At 36.2% G+C, this 26,875-nt stretch overlaps 1 long non-coding RNA gene across 2 annotated transcripts in view; it reads right to left on the bottom strand.

Moving 5' to 3' along the window:
* Window positions 1–26,875, bottom strand: part of LOC132597333 (uncharacterized) — a 378,699-nt gene that overhangs the window by 73,432 nt on the left and 278,392 nt on the right. The window lies entirely within an intron of this gene.

The raw sequence follows: 26,875 nt of genomic DNA, 5'->3' as shown, positions 1-26,875 counted from the left end.
AACTATAAAATGATAAGATAACATAAAAGAAATCCTATATGACTTTGGGTATAGTAATGACTTTTTAGATACAACACCAAAGTCAAGACCCATGAAAGAATAATTGGTAAGCTGGAATTCATTAAAATTTTAAACTTCTGCTCTGCAAAAGCAAATGACTAGAGAATGAGAAGACAAGCCATGGATTGGGAGAAAAAACTTGCAGGACATATCTGATAAAAGACTGCTATCCAAAATATACAAAGAACTCTTAAAATTCAACAATAAGTGTACACTCAAACTGATAAAAAAATAGGTCACCTCACCAAAGAAGTTATACAGGAGGCAAATAAGCATATGAAAAGATTCAATCCCTTGAAAATCCTCTATTTAGGAGTAGGAAATGACTGACATGAGGAGTAGGTTAGAGTGCAATATCTTTAAGCCATGTACTTATATAGTTTTTATGAGAATGAAGATGAAAATTTTTAAAAAGATAGATCCAGAGTTTTATGCATTTGCAATATCACCACTTGAAAAATCACATAAATTACTTCTTAGAAATATGTCAGGATCATTCCTAAAGCAACTTTAACTCTACCCAGACGTGTAGAATTATCTCTTTTAAAATAAGTACATGTCTACTAGTATTCTTTTATTTAATTATTGTGTGGAAAAAAAAGAGACACATTTTAAAGAAACTCAGTACAGAATCATACAGAACCCCCTGTACTAAGAGTTAATTCCATTATATAGATATTTCTACTACCTGAATTAAAACACAATTGGATATTTAGAGATCAGGCACTGCTTTGCTTTTAAAACTGGAAACAGAATTGGTTTCGTTTTTAAGCTCTATTAGTCTGTAGCACCTGTCTCTGATATTTTTCTTCTTTAAGTTATCACAGTTCTCTGTTGCAGATGAGTGCTATTTTGATAGTTCTTCACAAACTAAAAACATGGGGTCTCTTACAAGCAGGGGATTCTTGGCAACTTATTATCTGTTTATTTTCTCTGAAATCAAATTTCCATAGATCCAACGGCATAGTCTATAAAATGTTGCCTATCCATACATTAAACTCATCACAGATGACCTAACTATATCTATGATGTATGCATATAGCAATATATATCTGTACTCTTAAGCTTAATTCACTTTCAAAAAAACTGTTCTAAACTTACTTTGTCTATATTTGTGCGCTCATTTTAAAATCCTATACTCTGTTCAAAATGTATCAATGTAATTTTATCAGCAAAATAAGCACACAAACAAAAGACAGAGAAGTTTATAAGCCTCTGCCTGGTATTCTTCTGCTCTGTTTTGTTTTGTTTTGGACAATGTCTGCTTTGCTCCGAGTCTATGTAATTGAATCTACAGATGCCACTCTCAGTCAGACTCAATCTCTCCTCATTTTCTGAGTCATTATTTATCAAGATAGAGTAAAAATATCAATAATCCGGGTCCCTTCTCACCATCTATCTCATGGGGCTTATAATTAATCTCTATTCACAGGTCAGGTGGACATATGGTCTCAGTTTTGCCATTTTCTAGTCTGATACTCAGCAAGTGCACTAGAGTAGCTCTGTCCAGTAGAACTGTCTTAAACAATGAAAATGTTTTCTTGAGCTGTATAATATTACAGCCAGTAGCCACTGAGCACTTGAAATGTGGCTAGTTAATTTTAGAGAGTCACATAGAGCTGGCAGCTACCATATTAGATAGTGCAACACTAGAGATTCCCTGATCCTAGTTGATATTCCCCAGAATAATTCTCTACCTGCTTTCTTGCCTTCTGATGCAGAACATACCAAATGTACTCTATTTCTTTTCCTAATGACTGTGAGTCATCATTATTGGATTGTAGAATGCTGCATCTAGAAGAGAATGGAGAGCAATGTTCTCCCAGACTGTGGAGGCATTCAGAGAGATTTAATGCATGCATTTCTCTCTATATTAGATGCCTCTACAGTGTAATTATTTTTCATCTTGCCACTCTTTTACCTTTTACTTTGTTATTATCTGTAACTCTCTATCTGACTTGTGTGCTTGGCGTAGCCACCACTGCAGTACTTCTACTTTGTTGTCTTCTGTACCTTAATACACAGTAAAGCATGTTAGAAGTGACCAGGTAATCAAACTGGTCAAATTAAATTTTACCTTAACTCTCTGCATGCCTCTGACCTGCTCTGCTACCGAGTAGAATGTTATGAATATTACGTCCTGCCTTTTCCTTGGAGATTCTCAGTGAAGCACAACTGAAAGGCACAATTGAAAGAGCTTGGAATTTAAAATAAGAAAGTTCGGGGGTTAGACTCATGGCTCAACTGTATGACTTTGGCCTGAGCCAATCTCATCTCTCCTTAAGGATTAGTTTTCTCATTTGTTAATCATCATCTTCAGTATTATCATCACTAACACTGATGAAGTTCTGTGCACGTGTCAAGCAATGTTCTAAGTGCTTTCCCTGTAGTAACTCACTTTAAGCTTCACAATACCCTATGAATTAAATGCTATTATTTATCCACAGTTTACAAATGAAGAAACTGAGATATGAACAGATTAAGAAACTAACTTTCAGAACTATGTTTCCAAGTTGCAAGTGTTTTGTTTCTTTGAGAGACATTTAATTGTCCTTTGGGCTTGTGATTTTATTCTGGATGATTTAACTTTGGGGTAGTAGGTTTGTAGATAAGAGCACACCATAAAGCACTTTGGAATTTCTAGAGAAATTGCAGGCAGCATTCATTATTCAATAAACTGAGTGGTGATCCATCCTTCCCTAATGAAGAAGTGGTCAGCGCAATGCGGCCTGGGGACAAGCAAAAGAAATTAAGTCAGTTTGGCTACAATCTGTTAGGGTTTTATAAAACCTGTGTGTGGTATTAATTTAAGCTTGGGATTTGGAGAGAGTCAAGAAAAGGTTTACATGACAAAGTCACTAATGCATTGGCTTATGAGGGAAAATCTAGGGTTAGTAGAATTTTTGCCCAATTTGATTTTAAAAAAGCATTTTCAAGATTTTATTTTGATTCTAAATATCTATGTTAATGTAAGCTCGACAACCTTGTTCTGGAAATAAACTTGTCTATTTAATGATATTTCTATGGGAATTCTCCCAAGTGTAATTTGATGATTCAAGTAGAGTTCTGAGTATCTAAATGTCTTTTAAACTAATTGCCTCTGTGTATAAACAAGGGACTTTGTAATTGAAAGGAAGTCACACCTAGCTATTTTTATTTTAGAAAAGACAAAAATATTGTGAAGAGATGCCATTATCCTGTAGGTATCATCAGTACTAGAAGCTATCTTTGCTTGGAAACTGACTCTCAATGTAAGCTGGATAAATGGAATTTCCTGTTGAACTGGTGAACTAGTGATAAGGTTGCTATAGTGGACTCACATGAGCTAAATTTTTCATGAAAGTAGATAGAAAATATTAACATCAATAATGATCTTCAAAAATCCCACTTAGTGTTGCTCAGAAAATGGAAGGTGCTTTATCATCTTCTTTATGGTTCTTCTGCATACATCCTCTCACATTCTCTCACATCGTCTTCACCATCATCGCCACACTCAGCAAAATATACAGATAATTTTTGCATTCATATATTTAAGAAAGCTTAGCATTAAAAATTATGGTAGATTTTAGTTTAGATGAAAGAAAAGCCACGTATTGTTTAGTAACATTTCCTCTCAAATGATAATCGTAAAATTGAATTTCTCCAGTAGTCATTTGTGGTACTGGGTGATTCTTATCCTCTAATGGCCATGGACTTGGCAGTCTGGGGGACATTTGTGCCGGAAGACAAAAGCACCTCATCAGCACCTCTGGTTCATCCACTTTTAGGACTGACCATCAGAGCTCAGGCTGGCTAGGAATGGGTAGCTTCAGGATCTCTCAAACAGATTTCCTCATAACTCACTTTTGTTTTGTAGGTTTGAGGGTAGCAGCTAACATATCAACAAAGCAAACCTATGTTCACTAGAAACTTCGCAGGGGCTACCAATGCTGGCTGCTACTTCATCTTGCTGGAAATTCTTAGCCTTTTTTCCTTCTTAAAGTATCAGGAACCTGATTAATGACAGGGCAGTTACTGCCCAATGAAAGTAAATGGCTAAAGACCTATGGCTGGCAACATTCAGAATGATTTAGATTACAGTGCATCCACAGGGCCTAAATGCTAATTTGGCACTAATTTGTGTTTAAAATCTTAATAAGATTTTTAAAATTCTTTAGGAAATCCTGGAAGAGAAGCAGAAAACAAAACAATCCCATAAAGTAAAGCATTACAGTGAGACACAGGAACTGACAGTTGTGGCAGCAGAGTGTGAAAAATAAAACTCATTTAAATCCTGTTTGTTTACAAGTTTGCATTGCATTGCTTAAGCTCTAGGCTCATGTTGTTAAAATTCTGTGAAGAAAAAAATATAGGCTGGATTATCTGGGCCAGCGCTTATTATTTTCAGTGTTCTGCCTTGTTCTCATGCATACACTCTCGTTTTGTTGTTACTGTTTTGGGGATTTTTTTTTCTTTTTCTTTTTTTTTTGGTACGCAGGCCTCTCACTGTTGTGGCCTCTCCCGTTGCGGAGCACAGGCTCCAGACGCGCAGGCTCAGTGGCCATGGCTCACGGGCCCAGCTGCTCTGCGGCATGTGGGATCTTCCCGGACTGGGGCACGAACCCAGGTCCCCTGCATCGGCAGGCGGACTCTCAACCACTGTGCCACCAGGGAAGCCCTGTCTGCAATCTTTACATTCAGGCAAGGGTAGATTATTTCTTCAAAATAATGTGATTAACTTCTTTACATAATGTTTAGCAATAAAACAAAAATCCCATTTTTTGTCTTTTGAGAAGTTAGCACTGCATGTGGGGAGTGATAAAGGAAATACAATGTTCTCCTTCTTAAGTCACAGAATCAGGAGACTGGGGGCATAAACAACTGAGGGAAAAATCTCAGTAGAGTGGTTTCCTTCTCTGCTAGAATTATATGCATCTCTGTAATTCATCAGTTGGCAACATTTTATAAGACAGCATTCTGCAAGTCAGTGAATGCATCTGGATTAATAATGTCTAGAGTCTAAATAGAATTTACAAGACAGATTAAACCTGGAGACATGATGTTAGGTAAAGAGAGTTGAGAAGAAGGTAAAGTGAATGTGAATTCTGACAAGTGATTATGGGAAAAAACTCCTTTAAAGAAAGGATCAGCAACACAGTTTAATGGTTGAACACCAAGGGGAAAACCCGAGTGCTGATTTTATGTTCAGAGAAATTATGTTAGAAAAGTGTGGCTAAAATTAAATTTATATTTTTATTCTAACCTCCTATTTTTTTCCCTTAGTTCTATCATTAAAGGAATAAAAATGGAGAGTGACACTTCTTGTTCTTGGGCTTGGAATTCAGCCCCAAATGAATTCCATTCTGCATTCTTGATTAACATTCACTCATCTATTTTTGCAGTCTTTGAATATGGGAAGAAAGAGATTTTTCAGATTCACACCATATAACTCATGTAACTAAAAAATAGCTTTCTGTTCATGCTTCAGGCCTGGCAGACAGGTAATAAAGAATACAAGCTTGGCCTTCTTTGAAGAAACTTTGTATTGAGAAAACAAATTATGACACTTTCTAAATTTTTAAGAAACACTGCCATAGAATCTAAGCATATGCCTTATAATAATATATAATATAATAAAGTACAGGATATTCCATGTTTAATTCCTATTAAATTTATTAAGACATACCTGGGATGTCAGCAGCTGTGCATTCCTGAAAATCTTTGTGGTCTGAAAAGTCATACACAAAAATATCAGAGCCTATGATAAAAATAGGACTTGGGGAAAGACTTCCCCAAACCCATGCAACTCTGTAACCAAGGCAACAATAAAAATAATAATCATGTCATGAAATAACTTAGCCCAGGGATGCTACCTTAGGGATATCAAATAGGTACAAAAACAATAAAGTAGAAATGTGGGTTTGGGGGCCACTGAGATGATGCAGATATAAGCGAAGGTCTGTATTCTTGGATGAAGAGCAACCTGCAGAGAGAGCCATTCCCAGCTCAGGAGCGCGGCTCTGGGATCAGAGTCCCAGGGCAGCAGTTGGTTGCTAATTTTCTTATAATACAGCTAAAAATGTTCTTACCTGTGCAGTAGTCAAGCTAAGAGTTTTTCCCTTTTCTAACAAAGATTGTCATTCTATTCTTGCTATACCAGTCTCTCTTGTCTAGGAAAATTTGTTTATGAAATTACTCAACTTCATATTACACTGATGTCATCTCTCCTACTTACCAATCATGTATGAGCTAACTTGTGTTAAAGAAATACGTATTGTCCCAGATCAACGATAGGCATCTGAGGAGATTTCTCTATGTGCCCATTACTTAATTGAGTTGCGATGTCCATGTCTATATCTTTCTTCCTCTATTTTATTATCCTGGTGTGGCCATTAAGAACCCCTCACATATCTCTCTACATATGTGTCGTATATTTTTTTCCTAAATCTAATGCTAAAGACAAGCATTATGTAAATTTCCACTTTCCATAGCCATCTCTCTGGGTGCCTTGTAGCTGTTCAGAGGTAGAGAAAGATCATGATATAAATGTGAAGTAGAAGCCACCAGAGAGCTGGGAGGATGACCCAGAGTGTTCAGGGACATGGAAGGCCAGGCAAGAGCATGTGACAGAAGGACGAGAGGTCAACAGCCTCAGACACAGCCCAGAGTTCATGGTAGGAATGGCTGATGGAGACACAGTCTTCGTATTTAACAGTAATGAACTTGTTGGTGGCTTTAACAGCTTCAGTGGAGTTAGGGTAGCCAGAAATCAGATTTCAAGAGTTTGAAGACTCAACTCAGGGAAACATGTAGAGAAAGAGAGAGTAAATGACTCTTTCATGAAATTTGATTACAAAAGAGAAGAGAAAATTAGGTCAGTAGCTGGAGGAGGATGGGGCTTTTGTTGTTTGTTTTATTGTGAAAAAATCAAATGTTTAAATGCTGTTGTGGTGGATGGGGACACAGAACATAGACTAGAAAATGAGTCTATTGTAGAGCATGGTCTCAAAGAAGACAGAAGTTGGACAACAGAGGTGTAGAAGCAAGGTGGGCAAATTTACATTGTAATCGGAGAGAAAAGGAAATGACAGCTGCACACGAGTAAGGTGGACATTAGAAGGGGGAAGTTGAAAAAGTTTTTGTTTAATGTTCTCTATTTTCTCTGAAGCAAAAGAGAAAAGAAATTTACAGTGTTGGATGTCTGTAATCGCTGCTGTCGAGGACAAGAAAAAGATGCAAAGTCTCCCCAGAAAGCAGAGAAGGACCATAAGATGAAGGGTCCCTTTTCCCCGTCATTTCTGGAACTCAGTCTGAACTGACCCATGTGTGACACCCATGCTTGGGAAGACAACTCAAGACCTATGTGCTCCAGGAGAGAGGTCCCTTCCCCTGTGTAATCCTGATGAGATCTACCCAGTCCAGATTTGGTTCTTGTTAGACTCTTGAGGAAAACAATTCTGTAAACCTTCTCGGCAGCTCTTCTGTGCATCTTTCACATGGGTAAAGTAAGAAGAAGATGGCTTTGGCATGAGGCAGACGCAGATTGGCCTCTTGGCTTCATGGCTTCTTAATGGTATAGGGTGGATTTCATTCTCTGGATTTCTTTTAATTTCTACACAAAGGAGGGTTAAACATCTACCTTTCACTGTTGTTACAAGGATTATACGAGGCAGTAAGTGCAAATTTCCTGGCACAGAGTAGATACTCAGCAAATAAAGTTTCACTTCCTTCTGTAGTTAAATAGTGCTTCTAGACTTTGTTAGCTTAATAGGAGAGGAAATGACTAGGTTGAGAATTTGGAACAAGACTCTGCCAACATTAAAAACTTTTCTTGCTTTTCATCATTAAATTGTCAAATAACATTCATGGAAGAGATTTGCGTTATGTATTTAGGTTTCTCAAGTTAATAATAAGTGTATGTTTAAGAAAGAAGAGACATTCTAGTGCCTGCTAAACCCTGACAAGTTGGCATTAATGCCAGAAAAAAAAAAAAGAAAGAAACCTAACAGTTCTGATAGGGATAAAGATGACTCATACTTATTTTTTTTTTCAGATTTCAACAGAATCATTCAGGCAGATTAGATAATGGCTTATAAGATGAGATAAAACTCTTATCATTGACAAAAAGTTCCTCACAGTTAAATCCCAGAGTTTTCCTTTTTTATTTTAGGTACAGATGACCCTTGAACAACGAGGGGACTGGGGGAGCACCAACCCTCTAAGCAGTGGAAAATCCGTGTATAGCTTTAGGGTCGGCCCTCCTTGTCTGTGCTTCCATATCTGCCAATGCAACACACTGCAGATTCAACCAAACTCATATTCTCTACTAGGTATTTAGTGGAAAAAAATCTGCGCGGAAGTAGACCCACCCGGTTCAAATCCGTGTTGTTCCAGGGTCAACACTATTAGGTAAAATTTGATGTTCTCTTCAGACACAGGTACTTTTGGGGATCCACTATCAAGCAAATAAAATACCAACTAGAAGACATAAGATAGAGGCCCCCAGAAGGTGTTTGCTTCATTTCACATTTTAGCAGGTGCCATAGGGCCGGTTTCAATGGATAGAATTATAGCTCAAGAAGGTTAAATTCTTAAAGCAGTTTAAGCCCCAAGTCACAGTAGCATATACATGTCTGTATTTACACACATACACATACAACATTTTAGAGAGTTTACTAGCTATTTTTCCATTTTGCTGGCAATTTATATTTGTTCATGAGCTTTCAGAAATAAGACCTCAGTTTTGTTTGTTGCTGCTTTTGCTGAATAGCAAATGCACTTCCACGGAAACAGAAGTAAGACTCAACCTGCCTATCTCGGTTACTTTAGTGGACTACTTACTTTAGTTACTCTGCTTTTTCACTCTAAGAAATATTTTTAAATCATTGGAGAAATCAACATACAAATATAAACAAGGCTCCGACTACCAAAGAATGGCTACAGAGGTGAAGCTTGGCCTCATGAACACCTCCCCTGAATAAAGGGATGATTGATCTCATCCTGATGCTTGGTGCTCCCAGCCTGAGAATTATTTTATTTGTGCTGTGATGAACCGTGGGACTGTGGTACCATCTGCCTCAAGGACAGTGTTTCCAGGATGGGATAGGGACAAAGGTCTATTATCATCTTTTAACATTTTATAAAATGCTTTGACAGGTCAATCCTGTGAAATAACTTCAAGCTCGGAAAAGATGAACTTTTCAGATGATAAACATCTGGTTCCTTCTTTCATGTTTATCAGAATCTTTTCCAAGAGATTTGCTATACCTGAGTTTTTATCACACATTTTATAACAATGATATTAAGGTACATAGCATAGACATGCTTAAAAGACCTTTTTAAAACATATAAGATTTATCAGATGAGAAACACTATAGTTTACATACCAATGATTTGGAACAGAGCACATGATATAATAAAATGGATCTTTTGGACAAATTGTAAAACTTCAGATGATGAAACTTATTGCTAACTTGCAATTTACGGTGAAAATACAATGGAAGATACACAAGTTATACTGATGGATAAAAGAAAATAAATGAGAGTAAGAGACAGGAGTAAGGCTTTGAACCTTTAATGGCAGTTTAAGAAGACTCAGAAAGGCCATTAGAGGCTGTTTTTAATACCTCACACTGACCCAGAGCTAGCGATGGTAGAAAAGCCTTAAATTATTACTCAAACGGGTAAATGAGAGTCACTCTAAATAAAAGAGAAGTAGATGGTTTAATTTAGAATTTATTTCTATTCCCTGATGTCAGTAAAAAGCTCCTGCAATCAAAACAGTGACAAATTAGATTTCTGACAACTTTTAAGGGTTTTAGATGTTGAGGTCACACTTTATTATCTCTAACTGCACCTTAAAATGTATTGCTTTATTTCCTTAACACTTGTGTAGGATTGTTTTTTCTTTTTTCATATAGGAGAATACCATTTAGGATGCTAATGAAACAGTTCAGATGAGAAATGATAGCTCTGAATTAAAGAAGTAACAATGAGAGTGGAGAAAAGGGACTGACTGAAGAAATGTCCATATATTTATCAAAGATATGTATGTAATTAATTGGATATTGGAGGCAAAGGAGAAGAAAGTCGTGAAAATGACTTACAGTCTTTTTGTTTAGATGAGTCATGAATAAATGGCAAAGCCTTTCACTGAGACTGGGTATAAAACACAACAGGAAGATTTGGAAGAAAAATATGAACTTCATTTTGTAATGTTTATTATAAATTGCTCACTTGGTGGGATATCAAATAGTCTGCCAAACATATAGATTTAGAGCTTAGGAGGTGAGCTGGAGCTAACGATTTGGCCATCTCATGAGTGAAAAGCTGGTAGTTGAAGTCACAACAATAAATCGGGTTGCTCACAGAAAATAAGTAGCATGAGAGAAGGACAAAGATAAAACTGTGAAAAATAGCGAAAATTAAAGAGCAGCAGAGGAAATGAAGACAAGAAGGAAACACCTAGAGCACTGGTCTGATTAAGTTGGAGGGTCAGTATAGTTTAGAGAAAATAAAGGAGGCCAAGACTTTAAAATGTGAGAAGTGACTACCACTGAACAAAGCCATAGAATGAATAAATCCCTATTGGATTTTGCAGTTAAGAAAGTATCAGTGGTGATCTTAGAGTGAGTGGTTTCCATAGGGTGGTGTTAAACTTGAACTGATTATGAGGGGATTAAGTGGAGACATAGACTTCTTTTTTAGTAGGTTTGACACAGAGAGTGGATTCTAGCTGGAGGGAGTAAAGGACCCAGGGAGATTTCTTTCTTTTAAGTTTAAGAGAGTTGAACTTATTTAAATAGAAAAGGGAATAACCAGTAGAGAAGGAAAGGATGATGTATAAAACAAAGAATGGTAAATGATGGAGGTAAAATTTTGGAGCAGACCAGACATGATAAGATCCGGCACAAAGGTGAAAGAATTAGATTGGACAGAAGGAGAGCTACGTTTTTCCCTCAGAAGAAAAAACAGATGCATCCTTCTACAACAACTACTCCAATTCCTTTTATTTTTGATGGATAATGTTACTGCTTATGCACCTCTAAACTCAGAGGGATAAACTATTAAACACTCAATAGATGATGGTAAATAAATTCAGTCATGCTAATCAACAGTCTCCAGGTAAGAAGAAGGAAGAGCAAAATCTAGCTGTATCCAGGAGCTTGTGTCCATGAATGCTCTAATTACCATCAATTCCATACAGCAACCATAAAACCACAGTGGAAAAGAAAGCTTCAGGCAAGAAGCTGGATGACGCTAGCCGTGGAGTCACCCAGCTAATCGTGCCTCCTGTGAGTCCATGTTCACAGCGCAATAACCTCTTTTTTTTTTTTGATATTTATTTATTTATTTGGTTGCACCAGGTCTTAGTTGCGGCAGGAGGGCTCCTTAGTTGTGGCATGTGAACTCTTAGTTGCGGCATGCATGTGGGATCTAGTTCCCCGATCAGGGATTGAACCCAGACCCTCTGCTTTGGGAGCACGGAGTCTCATCTGCTGCACCACCAGGGAAGTCCCATAACAACCTCTCTATGCCTTTCTGCAAGTGATTTCCCAATGGCCATGTTATTCCTTTCCCTGGGTAATTCTAATTCTATTTTCTTTTGTGGCTAGTATGAGCCAGTCCCTGAAAGACTGATCACTACTGGCTACAATATTAAAAAGTATGGTTCTGGACTTTAAAGCTTGGGAGAACTGAGTCTTGACCAAGATGATTTCATAAAACCCATCGCACCTGTGGGTGATCAGCTCCCTCCAAATGCCATTGCTACCATCTTTGATCTCAAACGACATCTTTTTTCAACCAAGGTGTTGATGAAATTATACAAAAGAGGAATATCGTCTACCCATTTCTTTCTAATCCCATGCCTTAAGTTTTCCCCAGTTTGAGTTAATGTCTGGGTGTGCTAGGCCTGTGTTTCTTTTCATGGCTGCAGTGTGCCCTGTAGCTTGATTATAGCTGTGCATTGGCAATGTTTAATTCAGTCTTTAACATGTCTCTCATTTTTTCTTATCCTAGGATTTTTTTTGACAAGGTAAAATAACTAAGCATAATGTCTTTATTTCTCTTTCAAAACTGAGGGAATAAAACAAAGATTCAGTCATGACCAGAGGCCCTCTAGTCCACAGAAATTTGATTTATTTGATGATGTGAAAGCCTAGCTTTTATAGTTCAGTTACAGGTATGGTTGGAATCCAAGTATGAAAATTATATTTTGTAAGTCTTATAAATACTAGAATGATAAATTAAGTGCAGGGTAAGTAAAAACTGAAAATGCCAGCAAGAACAGAGAAACTGTTCAGTGATTTTTAAGAAAGGGAAAGGAAATTTAACTTCTAAGGGGTTGCTGATGCTTTCTGAATAGAAGATTGATGAGCATCAAGATGCTATCTTTTTCTCTAACTTATATCTGAGGTTCTTTTTTTGCCCTCACAGATGTTGGTTAAATTTGTTACTTTTCATTCATTTGTACCTTTAGTTCAGAGTTTATTATCTCCTTATGGCAATTGCTTGAAGGATGGCAACATTTGATACCTGTGTGGGATATAACCATAGCACCCATTTTGGTGATTCTCAATTTAGAGACAGATGGCATTTAGCGGCACCAACTGTGGAAAGAGAGTAATTTTGTATAACTGTCAAAGTTCACCGTACTTGAAACCAAGGTGTTGATTGTATATCTCGCAGCTCTCTCTTCACATAAGTAACTCTCAAAAACAATAAGGGCTGGTGGTGTAGGCATCCCACATAGTATATCCTGGTTCAAAGTTTAGATAGAGCTAATACACACACACACACACACACACACACACACACACACACACACACACACACACACACACACACACACACACACACACCCCACTACGCGCGTGCATGCAACAGGAAGAAAATTTCCCTTTAGAGTCAGGATTCGTCAACTGTTAACATAAAGAGAGGCAAAAGAAAGAATCTTTAAATGAATAAAACATACTGATTTATTTAGCTCTCCTTTGTAAGCACTGATCTTTCATTGCTGATAGATGGGTGATGCTTAAATTTTATACCACGTTTTTTCCTGGAAATCTTTATGTCAATGTTGAGGAGTAAAGAGAGGAAATAGAAATTTAATAGGGCCAGATTGTGGGAATCTGAGAGAAGAGATTGATGTTTATTTCATAAGCAATAGGGAAACTGTACTTTCTTAAATGTGAATGTAACATGAAAGCCTGAATTGTTTTAAGAAAAGGGTTATATCAATAGTTAAATTCCTTGTGTTCACAGGACTCACCCCTGAGAAGAAGTAACCAAATATTTGTTAGTAACAATATAACATTAATGTCAAGACCTGCCATATGTCACAGTTCTAAGGCTTATGAAATTTGAATTGGACAAAAGAGTGAGCTTGCCTCGGGCTAGTGCTTGACGTTGGTGAGAGTGGTTGAGATACCAAAATCCAGTGTTCACCCCCAGCCAACACCCCAGATTCAGTGTGTGTGTTTTTGTTTGTTGGCATGCTTGCTTTTTTTCTGCCCTTTTATTTAAGTTATTTAAGTTGGGCTTAAGCATTTTAAGTAAGTTCATAAAGGGTACCCAAGAATAGGCATTATTCTTACATTCAAAAGTATTTTTGAGCTTCGTTCATTTTTTCATGTCTCTATGGTATTTTAATGGGCAGCTGTGAGGAGGTGTGACAGGCACTGACTGACTTCTATCATCCTAACTCAGGAGTTTTGACAACTTTTGGATTCTCAATTTGTCTAATATGTGCAAAGCATTACTTGCCCCCAAGATGGGAGAGGTGAGGACAGGTAGATAACTGTGACATGAGAAATTGAAAGAAACAAAAAAGAATGATTACTCCAAGAAATAGGTAGTTCAAGATAAAAGCAAACTTTTTCCTTAATAAGCTCTAACCATCAGAAAAGCCCTCGCCTAGAGAAGTGTTTTGTTATTAACAAAATGCATTTCTTATAGTTACAGTCGACTCTCTTTTTATGTTCGTTATTTGGAGTTTGCAGCAGAAGATTCTGAACTTTAATCATTAATTTACTTTTCAGGACACCACTTTATCTTTGTTTTGTCCATCCCAAACTTCTAGTACCATGTTTTGCGATTACTGTCAATGGCTCTGTTTTCTATTATTCAAGTTATAAGGGTGCTAAGAAAATGTATTCGTTATTTTACAGGACAAAAACCCAATTCATAGTTTACTTTACTTCATGCCGTAATATTTTAGGTAAAGTACACAAGCATTATCTTTATATTTTTGATAATCTCATTTGACTCTTTCCAAAGGGTGTTAGTGTGAGGTTTTCTGATGGCCAGAGCACCATGTAAATATAAAACACATCTTCTTGGGCTGGGGTGGGGAGATCTATGTTACTGGACCTGCAGGAATATAATACAAAATTACTTTATTGCCTATTGCCCCATAGTGCCCTGCCACCAATATCTAGACATTTATTGTCCCTTGTGACATCCAAGCAGATGGGTATTACTTACATTTAAACAGTGTTGTGTATTGCAATGTACATATTGTCAAAATCCTTATGAAATTAATTTCAGTAAATGTATAGAAATAATAATTTGTTTAAAAAGATTATTTTTAAAGTTTGTATAATTATGTAACACATTTCCTAGCTTGATTCTCTTGGAATTCAAGCATGCCTCAGAAGACGTGAAGGATGGATGGAGGTCAACCATGGTCTATTTACACAAAAAATGAGACACTTTGTGGGAAGGAAAAGAGAGGATTGAGAAGTCAAAGTTATTTGGGGATAATGGGCCAGAGTTAGTAGAGAAGGATCATTCTAAAAACAGCCTTTTATTCAGATCATCCTCTGATCTCGTCCCCATAACTCATGCTTGAATGCTACCAAAAGCGAATTGCAAAAAAATGTATGAGAAATGTCTCAAAAGCAATTAAACTTCCATCTCCATGAGACGTGAAGAGTGCAAGAGTATCTTCTGCCAGAGCAGCTGCCCATGAACTGGGATGGCAGAGAGCATCTTTGGTACAACATTAGCACCTTCACACTGTCCCCATCAGTTTTCTGGGGACCCAAGTAGGTTTTACTGGGAGTGACGGGAGACTTGTGGCCTAGTTATGGCTTTTCACATTAGAAGTATTAAAAAACAAAATTTAACTGAGTAAAATTTCAACATCGTGTTGGCTTTATTTTGATAATTCATGAATCAGGCAGCAGCCAGTCTAGCAGTCAGAAAGGAGCTCTAAGGACTGTACAAAGTGAAAGATTTGCAGAGGCGGAAGGAGAGGGAGCAAGGAGGTTACACCAGGCAAAAAGGGAATTCGCTGCGGCAAGGCCACTTTCCTTTAAGGGATGGCAGGGCCTATTAGACAGATTATCTCACTAGTACTGATCAGGTGATTCCAGTTTGACTGGTTTAAGATTCCCTTTCTGGGAGAGCTGAAACTGTAATTAAGTCATGGTTTGCAGACATGGGGCTTAGCATAAGTGACTCTATGTTGGACCTGTTATCTGGTTTTGGACAGGAACAATAAAAGAAATTATACTTGGGAAGAATTTATGAAGGAAGAATGTTATAATACTTAAAAGGCAGATGGAGACAAAGTCAGTTAAACCTCATATTAGTGTTTTTTTCTTACCGTGACTATTATTTTTTCCAGATTAACCTAGCTTGGAAAAGTGTAGTTAATTATTTTATTTAAAAATTTTTTATGTTAATTTTAATGTAGCTTCTTATCCCTATGTTCAAATAACATAGAGATGTAAGATATGTAATCAAAATATTTTCTGTATTATGTAATCCCTAATTCTGTATTACTAATAATTTCAAGGTTAAAGACGCTAAACACAACATATTATTTTAAAATAATATGCTTCTCAGATGTATTCCTAAAATTGATTCATGGAAACATGCTATATAATACAAGTCTCTGCTCAACACGACCCTTGGATAAATACATTTTTAAAATTCACATTCTTTTTTTATTAAATGACTCTGGTAATCTGCTTCCAAATAGCTCTCAATCATCTGCACCTCTTGGCATTCATGCCCAGTTTAGTCCCTCCCTCTTTTGTGGGCTGGACTAATGACTATCTTCTTTGTTTTTATATTTCATACATACTTTATATTTTATAATTATTAATATTTTTGTGTTTGTCTTAGGTTGAATAGAACCTAATTCTATAGTGAATTGATGCTGTTCTTTGTCATCTGGTAGCTAGTATAAAAAAACAAAAAATTGTATGGACCGTGTAGGTCTGTTTCATGGGACACCAGCAGCATATTAGATGCTCATAGAACAAACACATCCAGTCCCTACCTTGGCCATATATCTACGGTCTGAGAAACCAGGAAGAACAAGTACATCTACAAGTACACAAATTGTAACTTTGTGGCAAGAGGAAGTTGGCATCATTAACAGAGCAGAGAATTTTATCTCGTATTTTAAAGACAAGAAAATATTCTTTTGACTCTTACTTGATTGAAATGGATTTCCTAGAGAACATAAAGGTTCACATGGACTTGTGGGTCAAAGAGCCTTTGGCTGGCGGGTCTTTGCAAATTGGCATTTCTATTTTTAGAACCTGTCCAGACAGGGAACTGACAATGTTCTTTTTATTTCCCTGAACCTGACCTTGGCTTTGTTGGTGAGTCTGTTAGTCTATCTTATTTACTAAATGTCCACAAGATCAGCACACTAGCCCTACACAGTCAGTTCAAAAATATGGAGAATTTTGTTCGCTGGGGTTTTAAATATTCTTTTCCACATAGAAATAAAACACTGTCTTTTAAGCTCCTGGAGGGTGGAGATTTGTATTTGTCTTATTTCTCAGCACCAGAAGAGTGCTGTCATAGAACAGGTACTCATTAGTATGTGTTTCAAGTTTTACTCCAACCTAAGGATATCAGGAAACATGAAAGACATTTGAACTTTTTCCATGTGCATTCAGAGCATGATACATATAGTGGGTGTGCTAGCTTGCTTTCATAATGCCATATTCTAAACATATCCTGCTTTAATAATATTATTAGATAGGGAAGAAGACCTAGAAAAATCTCTTTTACTTCCTGGGAAACTTAAAAACTAGAATCTTTTTTTTTTTTTTTTTTTGGCACTTTGCTTATACCTTACGGCACTTGCTACTTTCTTCTACCTTCCCTGTGACTCAACCCATCTCTCTTTATTCCATGAAGTCTCAGAAGCTGGAACAACACTTGGAATAGGACTGACATTAACAATCTAACTCTTAGTGGAGAAGAGAAATGAAGAAAAATTAGACTTAAGGAGGCTATGGTACTGGGCAATAAAAAACTGACCAGAGCAGGGCCAAGGGGAAGGAAGCACGGGAACTAGGGCCAAAGAGTAGGAACCAACTCTTGCCTCTCCTAAGGACCTGCTCATTCAATAATCTGATCTCCATCTAGAGTCTTGCTATCCTTTTAATCCAGAGAGGAAAAGAGGTGTGTTGGCTGAGAACATCGGGAAAGTTGTTAGCACTATGACAAATGTGGTGCACTGACACTCACATTCTCTGGCCGGGTTCTACACAAACCCTAAAATCCGTGTACTATTGATTTAATACTCCACGGTTAAAGAATGCATGATTTGTTTTCAGCAACCATCCACACATTTAGTTAAGTGCTTTATATTAAGGAAGTCATATTATGTGTTGAAGGTTGTGAGGATTTCATACCATGAACTTGTCTGTTGGTGTGTGTATGTGTGTGTGTGTGTGGTGTGTATGTGAGTATGTATATATATATTAAACCTTATCTATTTACCTAGAATTACCTTATGTATTTATATATAAATACATAAGGTAGTAATATATATATAATATATATTTATATATAAAAATATGAATACACAAGGTAATTCTAGGTCAATATGTAAGGTTATATATATATGATATATATTTATTATATTTACCTAGAATTACCTTATTATATTGACGATATATACCTTAGATATTATAGATTATATATTACCTTATAAGGTAATGCAATATAAATTATAGAGTATTACGTTATGTATTATACACATACATATATATTATGCACATATACATAACAGTGTATATATTAATATATAAGCACATAAGGTGATTCTAGGTAAATAGATAAGGTTTTATATGTATATGATATGATATATATATATAATGCAGCATGAGGCTTATTCCCTTCTTTCATGAAGCCTGTTTGGTGCCACACGACTGTAGTGCAACTGAATAAAATATTAGATTTTCATCTGAGGGTAAGCAGTGCCGTGCCCCTGGGGGAGAAGGCAGTAGGAGAGAGGGGTTTGTGGACCTATTTAAATAGAGTAGGTCGCTAACTCATTGGAATTCCAGTCTATTAGCTCAGTGGGTTCAAGAGTTCACAAGAACCTAAAGTCCTCACATAATACTTGATATGTTTTATGAAATAAGAAATGAGTTACGTAGATGTTAGAGAGAAAAAAGTTATTCGTCTACTAGTTCACCTGAAGGCATTGTATTCAGCCCTGAGGTTTTCGTTCCATTTTATCAGATTTTACATCAATTCCATAATGTAAAATCAGGTTTTGTATATCAGACAAAATCTGGAGAGGGTAAGCTATAAGATTTTACATATAATCTGGGTTTTCCTGTAGGTTTGAAATTAGAATATTTACTTAAAAACTCAAATATTTTAATTATAAAATATGGTGGTGTGAAATTGGATTTGAAAAATAAAATGTAATTTATTTATCTATTTAGTCATCTAATATGTCTTTTTGCACTGCTCTATTCCAAAAGGATTTGACTCATAAAAATTAATTATATGTAAAAAATTGAGGAGGAAATTGCCAACCAGTTCATTAACTAAACTTTATTAAATGTCATTTAGGTGTCAGAAACTTTCACATCCATCACCTCATATATTCCATTCCACAAAATCTGTCAGGTTTATTTTTATTTTTTAAAAGACATTGAAGCTCTTTAGGTGAAGTCATTTACTTGCCCATTTTAAAAAAATAAGTAAATGGTAGAGCTTGTGTTCAAGCCAGGACTTCTGTCTCTATGACAGTTTCCCCAATACTCCCCATCGCTTTTTCTTTAGCTTAGAATCATGATCAAAGTTATATTTTTCAAACTGTGAAAAGATTAGACACAAGACAAAAATTTCCTGGTGAATTAAGTAGAAAAGCACAGCTTCAGTCCGTTACCAACATGCAACAGGTCTGGGGTAGGAGGAGTGAAGCAAATGTTCTACTAATGTGTTTTCCCGGCTTTAATGATAGATTTCACTGTATATGAATTTCATTCTGGGAGCTGAATCATAGACTATTTTGATTATTCTAAAATAAAGAATATGTGCAAATTGTTATTGACTGGAGAAAAACCTAAAGGCCAAAGTGTTCCCAGAGACAGTCTCAGAACTGTTCAGACCAGGCTCCCTCCAACTCCACAGCATAACTGTTGTTAATAACTTGTCACTCTCAAGCACTGTCATCAGTGTTTTCACACCTGTTGCCTCTCTTCCCAAGTCCAAATCCTGAGAGCTGATACCTTTTAGCAGAAAGCCACTCCTTCTATGTTACTGAGAAATCAGTACCACTGAGCGGTTTTCCTTCATCCAGCTGCACTTCTAGCATCACCACTGTGGCTTTCAGATGGCTGCTCACCCGTTCCTACCATCCCAGAAGAACTCTGTGCCTCACGTTTTGAAGTGAAAGTGTCTAACTGTATTTGCAATCTGTCTGTCTCCACTAGGACCTTGCTCTGTTATTTATACCTTCTCTCTATCATTTTTTATTCTTTGTAAGAAAATGCATGGAATTCTAATAATTTTTCAGGCCACGTGCAGATCCCCACCCTCCATGTTCTAGTACACTTCGATTCCCATCTACCTCTTAGCTGTTCCTATTCAGCCTCCAAGTGCTCAAGTATTACTAATTAACATATAGTTTATGTATCTGTGTGTGTTTCTGCATGGCTATGCATGGAAAGGTCTCTTCAGTGACAGACTTATTGCCCTTTGTTTAGATACTATCAGTAGTAATTTTAGGCAAGCCAAATGCTGCTTTAAATATAGTATTAAATATTGTGTAGGAATAAGGATCATGAACGCTGCACACTTGACATAGACAAGTTATTTAGTTTCTCTGTGTCTTATTTTCCTCATTTAAGATGGGGATATTGGTAGTATCTACCTCATAGATTTCTAAGAGAATTACATGAGTTAAGAGTGTAGATGGCTTAGAAGAGCACCTGTCATGTAATAAGCTCTGTGTGATGATGATTGATGATGACGATGACGATGCAACTGACACATTTGTGGGGTCGCCTGTCTCTGTTGTCTCTGCATTGTCTGTATTGATTCTCTAGTCCACACTTTTCCTGAAGATGGGTGCATCATTTAATTTGATGCTGTATAATCACGACTTCAGTTCTGTTTTAAACAAATTACAGTGAGATGTTGTAAAACAACATAGCTATGCCAGTGCTGTCGCTGTTGGGAAATTATTTTTTAAAAAAGCATATCCTGTAGATCAGTTCCTATAGTATTGAACCAAACAGCAAATAGTTTCATATTTTTCCCTAATTAATATCTTGGTTTAACCTTATGACTGAGTAATCCTTATTTGCTAGCTAAGAGCTAGAGCTATAAAACACCCACAGTCAAAAAATCTGTTAACTTACTCCCTCTTTTCCCCACGAATACCTCAAGGAAGTGATATCCTCTTTCATCTTCAAGAAGACAATGCCTTGCCTGAGCTAGCAGAGAGGTGTGAAATATTTACCCTCTATTTATTATCCTGTTGTCAGGTACTTAGATTGGTCACCTTTGGAGCAGGAAACTTTCTTATTACTCTAATAAGGAATGTAATGTTTTCTTAATAGCTAAAACAGCTTACATTATCATGTTAAAGTGATTTCACAATCTTAAAAGCCTGAGTAAAAGTAAGCAGGTGGTATGGGAAAACAAAAGTAGAAAGAGAGAGGAAAGGAATGAGGCAAGATAAATATAGGGTGATAAACACAGGTGAAGCCTGAGGCAAACATAAGGGCATGAGTTAGAGATTCTCACAAGAGAACATTTGTCACTGGTGGTGGGGTGAGTAATATGCAGAAACTAGAAAAGGAGAAAATCTCACTCAGGAATCCCAGAGTGAAATAACTAGTTGGTTCTTGCTTAGAGTCCATCTCTCGCAAAGTAGCCATCGAACTATTGGGCGGCACTACCGTCATCTGAAGATTCACCTGGGTGATGATCTGCTTCTGAAATCATCCACAGAACTTTTGGCAGACTCAGAAAATCTACTTCCAACCTTATTCATGGGGATCGTTCTACAGGGCTGCTTCATGTCATGGCAGCTGGCTTTCTCCAGAAGCAAGAATTCCAAGAGAATAAGAGAATGCCGAAGCACCCAAGATGGAAGCCACCATCTTTGATAATCTCATCTCAGAAGCGACATCTCATCACTTCCGCCATATTCGATGAATTAGAAATGAGTCATTAAATCCAGACCACACTCAAGGGGAGGGCATTGCACAAGGACATGAATACCAGGGGGTGGGATAATCAGAGCCCATTTTCACACTGCCTCTCACACTGAATTCAACACTATCCCTCAGGCCAATCCCAAACTTGTTATACAGGTGACTGGAGAATTCAGGTACGTATCTGGAGAATGATAATGGTATGGAGGAAAACCTTTTATTTTGTTAAAGTTCTACTCTTCATCTAACAATTCGGAAATACAAGAACAACAACGACAAAAAATGTTTCTTTCTTAGAGGTACACACAGAATTTTTTTTAATATTTAAATTGAGTTACCTGGTATTTGTTTTAAACTATCTCAGTTTTAAAACATTGGCATTTAAAAAAACAAGATGGCAAAGATGAGTGAAGCATTGTTGAACTGTACTATGGATACTTAAAAAAAAAAACATAACCATAGGTACTTATCACACCGAACAAACTTAACAACAATTTCTTGGAATAATGTAACACCCAGGAAATATTCAAAGTTCCTAGTTTGCCTCCAATATATCTTTTTACAGTTGATTTATTTATCCAGGACCCTAATAAGGATCTACCTTATTGATTTAGCTTAGTATATGCTTGTAGTGTCCTTTATCTCCTGTATTTTCTGTAAATTGCTTTTTTTTTTTTCGGTACGCGGGCCTCTCACTGTGTGGCCTCTCCCGTTGCGGAGCACAGGCTCCGGACGCGCAGGCTCAGTGGCCATGGCTCACGGGCCCAGCCGCTCCGCGGCATGTGGGATCCTCCCGGATCGGGGCACGAACCAGTGTCCCCTGCATCGGCAGGCGGACTGTCAACCACTGCGCCACCAGGGAAGCCCTGTAAATTGCTTTTTATAACTAGAGGTTTGACCGGATTCCAATTCAATTATTTTGGCAAAAATACTTCATAGGTTATTGTGTGTACTTCTTCTATGAATCAGGAGATGTGATATTAATGATATTATGAGATTTAATGATATTAAATCGATTGTTTTGTTCAGGTGTTGTCAGCTTGAATAATACATTGTAAAATTCTCAATCTTTAACCTAATTACTCTAGCATTGTGATCCCATTCCAGATGAAGTCTTTCATTCTTTGCTGCAAAATAGTAATTTTCAAATCAGATTATTTCTTTGACATTTACAGGTTAGAATTCCTCTTTAAGAATACTTTTTTTTTCTCCTCACATATGTGGTTTCCCTGAAATATAGTTTATACAGCAAAGGCAAGATAAATTAATGAAATACAAATTTTAAATTATTTCTGAAATTACTTGCTTAATTTTTGTCCACAAAAATGTGCATAGTAAATTTATTTATACCTCAGTAGTATTTTTAAAATAAACAAAGCCATATTTACCACCTAGTAGTTAAAATTCCAAAGAGAACCTTTTGCCAATAGCACATATATCTGATTTGAAATTTAATGCCTTTTGAATGAGAATTCCAAAACAGATGTTGGGCAAATTCATGTGACTAATGAAAATAAACTACCATATCTCCACAAGCATTGAACTGGGATAGCCTTTGGATAATTTTCTTTGGGCTTTGAAAGTGAATTTTTTTTCTAAAAGAAACAATCAGAAATAAACACCTCTGAGAGAGTAAAGGAAGAACATAAAATTAATATTATTTCTCAATCATGAAAAATGACTATTACGTATCAGGTATTTTATATGTTAACTGCATGGATTTTTCAAGACTTGGATCTTTTAACATATGGAAAAAGACAGAATGAAATGTTTGACTTATTTCTATTTCTGAGCTTTGCTGCTATTAAAAGCCTGTTTATCATGCCTTTCATAATTTGTGGGAAGTTAAGAATGAATAGCAAAGTCAATCATTTTTGTCGTGTTTTCTCTTTCCAGGATCAATACTTACAAAACAATGCAAAACTGCATGATTAGAAAATGATGTTACAGCTTTTCATATTTTTATCTGTATTATTTATTTTAAGGTAATCTGATTTGCCATGCTTTGTCAGTTTACTTAATAACACCCATTCATTGACTACCTTCTATGTTCAAAGAATTGGTCTAGGGCTTGTAAGGATCAAAGATCCACAAGGCATGATTTGGGGGCATTTTCGTAGTGTAGTGGTTCGCCTCACACAAGGCATGATTGTTCCCTTGAAGAAAAGCACTTTCTATTGGAAATCACAGACTTATATGCACTGTGAGTAATGAAGCAGGAGATGGAGAAGGCTAGATACTCTTGGTTTTGGGGCAGGTAACTGAGGGAAGCTAGGAAATGACAAATGTTTTGTGTTACTGGTGAAATGGTGGTGCACTGATATGGAAAAATGAAACTATTCAACCTCACTCTTGAGTGACTAAGTCTCTTGAATGGAAAAGCAATACATTCTCTTTCGGACTCCTAAATCCAGCCATTAAATACCACTTGTCTCGTTAGTTGACTCAATTGGCCTCTCATATGAAAGGAGAGCAACTATATCACTTGCATTCATTGGAAATGACTCTAGCATTGGGAAAAATAAGATTCCTTTTTTGAACTTAACAGAAAATCCTTTCCTTTTTGTCTGGGTGACATTTATAGTAATGACAACTTATTCTGGTTTTGGAGCAATTACATTTTCTGATTTTACTTTTTTTTCTTCATCAGAAGTTAGAAGAGTGTAACTTTTCATAGGATTCTAACTTCAGCATAGATAGTTTGATTGTCAGCTCTTCAAATTTATCATTTAACGACCACCAACCAGAATATGAGACTAAAAGAAAAACCTCACACAGAACACAGAATTTGGAATTTGGAGAGTTGCTGCTGCCTTAGCTTGCTATGTAACTGTAGAATGCAAAGGCTTAACATTTGCACAATAGCTAGTTTACTACCATCAAGTCAAAAGGCCAAGAGTGGAATAACTACCCAATTGGTTATTGGCAGAGTGTGAGGGATCAGTATTTTGTAAATACTCTTACAGGGTCTGTTGTTTACAACCAAAAAGAAAGTAATGGCTGCCATAAAATGTGGTCTCACACAGCTTGGCAATCCTCTATAAACCTTGGGAAGGACAAATGTATTTGGACCCCATGTCAGTAGTCCTGTGGAATGAGCTTTGGTCGTCCAATTGAAGTAGGCTGTTGATACTGAATGGGAAGTGACTTCTTGTTGTAACTACCCTTTACCAATTATGGATGTTTACCTGAGAAATCAAGACACATACCTGCTGTTTTATTATGCCATTCCCTTCTAAATTGCTTTTAGTGCATATCTGTTTAGTCCAACAGAAAAGAAAAGGAAAATGTGAAAGCATTCCAGTTTGGTCCTTACTTGCAAAGCTGCCAATTGACAACCAGCACCAAGTGGTTTACTTATGTGTTCTGAAGCACCCTGTTATCTAGTTAACATAAATATTGAATTCTACACACTGTCTTCTCAGCTTGAGATTCATACACGTTATTGTTTACAGCCTTGCCTCTCACTGCAAAAACAAAGTCCTGGTCATGTTCCTTCCATGAAACTACCTTTGATGAGCTTTTAGATTTACTATTTACTCCAAAATGGGCTACAGCTGGAAGTTGACATTAACTCTCTTGAAATATAGTCTCTCTGTTTCTCCCACTCATTTTGGCTATCTTTGATAAACAGATTAAAATAACTTGGCCTTGTTTTTAACATAAAATGGGTTATTCCATCAGTGTTTGGTCTAGATTCTTTTTTTAATTGATAGTTTTGTAACTCAATTAGATACTGAAAACAATATATATTCTTGAATTTTATTGCTGTTAGAGAGGTTTTTACCCCAACAAGATTTTATCAACAGAGCTGAGTTAATACGACTTTGGTGTTTACTCCAAGTGTCAGCTTTTGGGTTTGCTCTCCCTGCCTCACACTGAAATGTTCTCTACTTCCTCCACCACTGTATACTACCCTTACCTGCACAATTCAGAAGGTGGGACTTCTGAATAAACTGGGATTGTGGCAGATAGAGAATACCAAATTATTTGGAAGAAAACTTGATCAGATGGGAAGAGTACAGAAAAAATTGTAAGCATCACATGTAAATGGACCAAAAATGTTTTCTACTTTATGCCAATAAAATCAACTTGCAAGGAATTAATCATAACAGATTTATGTGGAGTGTTTATAGGTCAGAGATTCTGTAGTTTTCCTATTTTTCTATATTAATTATTTGTCTTTTAACAATCAATTACTATTAATTCAATAGCTGACTGATTTGCACATATAATACATAGAGGGGAATTACCTCAAAGACTTATGAACTGCCATATATGAAAAAATGTATACAACTGGCCTGACAAAACTAATAGAGTCAATTAAAAATAAAGCCAATCAGAATAGTATTAAAGTTTACATGAAAATTCAATCTGTTTCTACTTTAGAAAGTAGAAATATATTATTATTGATATGAATATTCTATGGTTCCTTTCTGGGAATTTCAAAGAGCTGCAAGGACTTTTCAAGAAAAAGTAAAACAATTTTTGAAAACAAATGTGAACATATGAAAGAAAAAAAGAATAATACCCAGGATAATTCTTAGTGACCACAATTTGTCTTATGATGCTTTTTTTAAAAAATAAAACCACCCTACTTCATGAGTCATCAGATTTATTCTATGACTAGTTTTGACGAGGTCCCACAAAGGGTAGGAGTACACATGCAGCATCCTCACCCTTATACCAAATTGAAAATTGCTAAATGGGATTTAGTCAATTGCTGACTTATTTAAAATAAAATAAAAATTTCAGAATAAGATTAGGTTTTGGCTTAGATAATAAAGTACTGTTATCCTAAATAAATAAATAAATAAATAAGGTCATCTTAAATACAATTTTTTATCTAATTAATTTGTGGGCTTGCTATTCATAATCAGAGATACCCTTAAAAGTGAGATTATCAAATTTCCTCATTACCCTATTTTCAGTCACCTGTTTAGGGTTTTTCACTTTATTCAATGGAAAGATGTTTAATTTAATGCTTATACTCTCATGGATTTGAGCAAACACAGCACAACTTGACACAAAGTAGATGTTTAGTTAGATTGTGATTGAATGAATAAATGAATTGTTGAGCCAAAGGTTAAAATTGGAATTACTCTAATAGTTATTACATTAGCTTTTATGAAAGTACATTATACATTGGTGTGTATCTATAAAGTAAATTTTATACTTACTTGATTCCTCTAGCAGTTTGAAGATTTTTTTTTGTTACTAAGATATTCAAACAAATCTTTATCAGTGTCATCGAGTCAAAAGAATGACATAATTTTACATTTAAGAAATTGTATCCTGAAATAAATTAACATACAGAATTTAAAACATCTGGTATTTCAATAGAGCTAAGTTAACTATGAATGAAATTTTATTAGGTGGAATTTGAAGGTAGGATT

This window comes from Globicephala melas, chromosome 5 (assembly GCF_963455315.2).
Source record: "Globicephala melas chromosome 5, mGloMel1.2, whole genome shotgun sequence".
In the NCBI taxonomy this organism is placed as follows: domain Eukaryota; kingdom Metazoa; phylum Chordata; class Mammalia; order Artiodactyla; family Delphinidae; genus Globicephala; species Globicephala melas.
Note: the sequence above shows the minus strand (reverse complement) of the source record. Positions and strands in the feature narration are given on the sequence as shown.